This window comes from Ruditapes philippinarum, unplaced genomic scaffold, assembly GCF_026571515.1.
Source record: "Ruditapes philippinarum isolate M1 unplaced genomic scaffold, ASM2657151v2 ctg2398_1_1_1_1, whole genome shotgun sequence".
NCBI classification, from domain to species: Eukaryota; Metazoa; Mollusca; class Bivalvia; order Venerida; family Veneridae; genus Ruditapes; species Ruditapes philippinarum.
The window spans coordinates 84,278-90,352 of record NW_026865834.1 but is presented as its reverse complement, the minus strand read 5'-3'; positions in this window follow the sequence as shown (position 1 = coordinate 90,352).

The window sequence follows — 6,075 nt, the reverse complement described above, 5'->3', positions numbered from 1 at the left end:
AATTCCTAGCATGGAAAGACATTTTTGGTAACATTTTGACAACCTGTAAAAGGTCCAATAAATAAATAAATTCTCCATTATGATTTGACCTATGATTTCAACTATTTGTTGTATTCTTCAATCCAAGTTACCATAATGTTTGAGACAAAGGTGTACTGATAGATTATTTCAGGTTACTTTTTAAAAGTGCCCAACATGTCCGGAGATTGTTCTTATTATCATTATTATTAAGTTCAGAAAGTTTTTGTACAACTTATACAATTACATGTACTTTACATCTCAATACTGTTCATTTTTAGGCTTTCCTTATATGTACCTTCAGTATGCACCTAAATCATGCTAACTTTACTAGTACAAAATATGTCGGAAGGCTTTTCTCAATCACATACTCAAGTGTGTACAATTTCTTTCTACATTTTCTACCATTTGATATTATAATAAAGAAAAATTAAGTACAATTCTTATTTTAAATTGATTAAGAGAACTGTTCTGAACAAAGGGAGGCTACTTATAACAACAATAGAAGTTACTCCCAGAGTTACCAATCCTGTTTTGTAATTTTTAAATTTTGCACAATAATTCATCATATTTGCATGATATTTCAAGAAAATAACCAAAATGATCATTTTGATTTTACATTGGCTTTCAAAAGTGAACACTGGAAAAATCAAAGGGCTGCAAGCTCTGTGGTATTTTCTGATCTTTGCAATCTAAATCATACTGACTATCTGCATGTATTTTCCTGTATAATTTTATTTTTATATACTATAATTCATCTTAGGCAGCGATCATTTTTCATTTTTTATGACAGCCACACTTTATCCTTGCATATCGTGGCTACTTCCTTAAAAAAGACACTTCAAAAAAAAAAAAGTTGCCTCGACTAGGATTTGAACATTATGCCTCTCACACCCTAAACGAGCGCGCTACCTCTGCACCACGGTGAAGTAATACATATGCAGCTTGAATAAAAACAAATAAATTATAATTCTAATTTGAGAATTTCCATTTCGTGTTTGTAATCCTTATTAATTTCGAGGTATTTTGTTCACGATAAACCTGTTGTTTAACACTGATAAAAATAATTTAGCGAAAATCTTCTCGCCGAAACAGTCCGGCATGTATATATTCGACTACTCGACAGTCAGATTTATTTGTGTACTACGCTCTGGAGTATTCGGTAACCGACATAGCTATAAATAGCATTTTCATCGATTAAGCTTTACGGAAATAGCCGAACATTTTTCATTGGGTAAAAAAAGATATTCATCCGCGAAATTTGTGATTGTAACCTCATACTTCTATTGACTAATCTAAACTTTTAATGCACTGTAATTAGTTAAATGCCTACATTAAAAATTATTCTTTCTTTTAAATTGCTGGTTTTTAAGCAGTTTTGAGTGAGAACTAATTTGCGTTGTTAGGTCTGTAAGGAAATTTTGTGTTAGACCATGGATGTTAGCTTTGTATTTACTGATCTTGCGATCAGAAAATACAAAAACTACTGAAGCCAGATTTTTTCAAACAAAGGGAGGCTACTAAGTTAATAAGATTCATCGCAGGAGTTACCATTCCTGTTGCTAGGTAAATAAATAATATTCTCATCTTATTTACAACATGCTAAGGACAGTATAAGCAAAAGCAGTTAGTGGTCTATATACATTAAATTTGATTATGTGTATATGAAATTGGTAAATGAAATAAAATTATATTGATGTATTTGAAAAAACGGGAAGGTCAATTGTGAACAGCTCAATGGTGTAATCAAAACATCTCTTAGATAAATATCAAATTTGTATTTGAACCTCTGTATTTATTTGAAGAGTAAATAATAAATCCAAAGGATTTGAAAATCATCCAAAGACCTCTTTTGTAGTGTGATGTGAAAGAAGTATTCAGCTCTGTTGATTTCTTTAAAGCATAAATTATTTATTTACTAAACATTTTGATGAAAATTTGAATGATTGAATTGATGGAAAATTGATTTAACTTTCCGGTTGATTAAATCTGAATTCCCTTTAGTTATTTAAAAGATGTATTCATGATTAAAGGGAGACTAACCTTAAACAACAATTTTGTGCACCAAATAGTATAATGTTATTTTTTTTTAGTTATAGATATACTGAATATTAAATGCAGTTAAAGATGCAATTCTTAAATTGCATATCTAGTTTGTCTTTCAAAGGCAGTTGTATTAAAGTAAGTGTCGTGGGTAATATTAAGCCTATCTTTTCAAAAGAATAAGACTTTTTAACTGCATGCCAGCATATAGTACATACCGGTATATGCAATTTTTCATGAAAATTTAGAATGTGTTCTCCATGGTTTTAATATTTTAAATAAATATTTGAATCAAGTGTACTAAAGAAGCCTAGACCAGTTCCAATTAATAAGAATACCATGTTTTACCAATGTAGAAAAATTTTGAAGAAAAAAAACAAACTTTGTTATGTTTAAAACACACAAACCATGATGTAGACTTTGAATTTTTTTATTTTTTCTTTTCAAAAATTTTGCTTTTTAAAATGTGTATGTTCATCTTGAGGGGTTCATCTTTAAAGATTTACATGGCTATTGTATGTTTGACTTGCCAAAGCCAGTATTGATAAGCCACTGAAGTAGGTACCCTGCTTTTCTGTGCAGTCTGTAATATGCTGGCAGACTTCTATGATTTTGATATACAGGTCCTTCAAGCTTATGAAGTGTCATGGTCAGCTCTGATATTGATATAAGTTCAAAACAATTAAATTTAGCAGGGAAAAAGGTTTTAGAATTAACAGAAGTGGTAATAATTAAATAGAGGATATTTGTTTGTTTTGCATGTAAGATTGAAATATAATTTCACTGAGTGAACACCAGATGCAATATTTTCACGAGTGGCGTAGCCACGAGTGAAAATATGATAGCTGGTGTTCACGAATGAAATATATTTCAATCTTATATGTAAAACAAATAAATTTTCTTTTTATTTCATGCTTTTTAAGTCATTTTAAGTATTTTTTTTACTGATTTTGCCGCGTAACGTCACGCATTCGCCTTTGTGACGTCATCATATCATGACGTCACATCATCAATTTTGAAATATAGGTCTGTTAAATTTCTCTAATTTTGTTACATTTTTAACATGATGTATGATGACATCGACTTTCTTTTCCTAAAGAAGCAAAATTTACGCATGACGGCATTTATTTCTGCCTGTTATTCCATTTAGTTATGATTTTCTTTTCATCCGCATTCAGATATAGCCCGGCTACAGTGAAAATTATATTTTATAAATTTCACTAGTGGTTTATCAGAATTTAATCATCTGATATATTACAGTAAAACACCGGAAAGCATGAAATAACAGTTTTTTACTATGAGAACGTTCTGAAAAATTCACTCTTTTTAAAGAAAAGGTAGATATAAAAGTAATTTTTGTTTTGCTTATAAAAGGGTTTTATTCAGAAATCAGATTTTGTTAGAATATATTTTATGAAATGAAATAAAGAAGATTACAGGTTCCAAGATACTCATGACATTTGTAAAATATACAGGTTATAAGTTGAGTTGTGTTCTATTTATTAAGATGTTTGCCTCTCAAACAAGTGGGATCATAATGGTTCAAGCTGTAGTCTCAATATTTCAACTGCAAGACCGACTGATCAGTCAATTTTAGGGTGACCATCATTTATATAGTAAAAAGTCCTTGTCCACAATTTGTTGGGCTATTCAAGCTCCCCAGAAGTTATGATGGTTTTCTCATGTGGTCCTACCACTATTGGAAAACTTGAGGAATATGTTGACGCCATGTTGCTTATACATGTAATGTACATTAGGTCACAGTGTTTCATGTGCCCATTTTGTGCTAAATTAAAATCTAGAGACGTTAAGTTGGGGGAACAGACTTCAGTTGTTCAAATTTTCTAAAGGTTTCATCAAAATCAAGCTAAAATGAATATTTTCAAACTAAACTATACAGGTTACAAAGTACTAAATACTTTCTTGCCATTTTCACCTATATAGCAATTATATTATCTCAGCCCAAATTAGGTTCACCAAGGATTAACTTTTTTATTGATATTATACGTTGTTTATGGATGACATGATTACCCTAGTAAAAGGTGTGAACCATCAAAATCAAAACTAAGTTAAAACCAAGGCCAAGAAAACAAAAGTTTTTTTGTGATGATACCAGTATATAAAAATAAAAATAAAAAACTAATCTCTACACGACAAATGAGCCGCGCCATGACAAAACCAACATAATGGGTTTGCGACCAGCATGGATCCAGACCAGCCTTTGCATCCATGCAGTCTGATCAGGATCCATGCTGTTCGCTTACAAACCCTATAACAAGTAGAGAAACTGATAACGAACAGCATGGATCCTGATCAGACTGGGCTGATGCGCAGGCTGGTCTGGATCCATGCTTGTCGCAAACGCATTATGTTGGTTTTGTCATTGTGCAGCTCAAATGTTACAAGGCAAAATTATGTACATGTATGACTTTAAAGGGCATAAGATTAAAGGAACTCCACTGAGGTCCAAAAGCTGAAAAAGTTTAAATTTGAATTCCTTACATAGATTATTACTGACCACTTAAAACAGACAAATATGCAAAGGATAGTTAAGAAAATATACTCAGAAATATAAAAAAATCATATTATTGTGCCAGCCTGATTTGAAAAGCTTGGCAATACTTTTAAATTTTGGGTTATTTTTCACATTTAGAATAAACATGCTGAAAAAACAGAGTGAGCGAATGGTCTGAAATTTTGCACTCAAATTATTTGTCTAAAACCTTCATCAAATGGAACTTTAATTTAAAAAAAAATAATTTTCAGTCCCATTCAGTGAAGTCCCTTTAAAGATCATAGGTTGAAATCTTGATAAAGTTATAATAACTTTGAAAATGAGAAACCAACAATTTTCTGGCTTGCCTAGTTTGAAAATTTGCATGTATATTCAAATCTAAAAGGTTAACATACTCATGGCTGCGATTAAATGGAACCACAGGGAGATTTGTGATTAAAATTTCTAAGCATGTGAAATGGAAATGGTAAGTTCAATTAACAGTATGCACAAAAGGACAAAGTGAGAAAAAAATCAATTGATAAACATTAATTTAAACTTTTCAATAAGGAAAGAGAGTATAGTTTTTGTCTATTGAAAGATAACTTATTTAGGGAAGAGAAGACAGTGTTCTATTACATGTTAGATATATTTAAACCTTAACCTTTTAAAATATTTATAATAGAATAATTCTGTTATGAATCAAGAACAGTCCATAAGTTATTGAAGGTGTTTCATTATAAAGATATAATCAAGCAAGCTATAATAGAGCCTGGTTAGGCAGCACAGAAGCACTAAGGCTGGACGGGCGTTCAACTTTGATATTTGTCACATATAATTTTATATATATAAAAGATTATAATGAACTTTTGAATCAGTAGGTTGAAAAAAAAGCCCTCCTCAATAGATTTAAGCTTACTTGGTTAAATTTTGAGTTTGAGAATTCTTTCTTAGAGAAATCATTGTAAATATGGCCAATATGTTGTCCTGTTTTAAATTCATTATGCTAAAGTGTCAGCAATAAGATTAAGAACACTGACTGTCTTAATTATTATATTTAACCTGATTTTAAGAAATGAAATCAGTATGTGATTAGTAAATATAAGGTTGCGACTTCAAAAGACTTGTTCAAAACACTTGTTCTAATGCCAGGAACTTTAAAATTATGCATGTGAGGAATGAAAATCTGTAAATCTACTTGTGAAACTATGTACAGAAGAGGTGTCCAAGGTCTGCGTCTTTTACATGTAAAGCTGGAATGTCATATCATATAAACAGATTGATTGAGAATGTATTACTTGACCCCATAATCCAACCACCTCCACCGCCCCGCAACAACCAAAACGTTTAATGATTATTGTTTTTTATGATCAATTAATTTATAAAAGCATTTTTAATTATATTAAACTTCATTATCTGACATATTATATTATTATATTTACAGTTTAAATGGTGTTAAAGGCAGATTTATGTCAAGATAACTTTTTGCAAATTTGCCTAATTCATCAACTGTTTGTCTT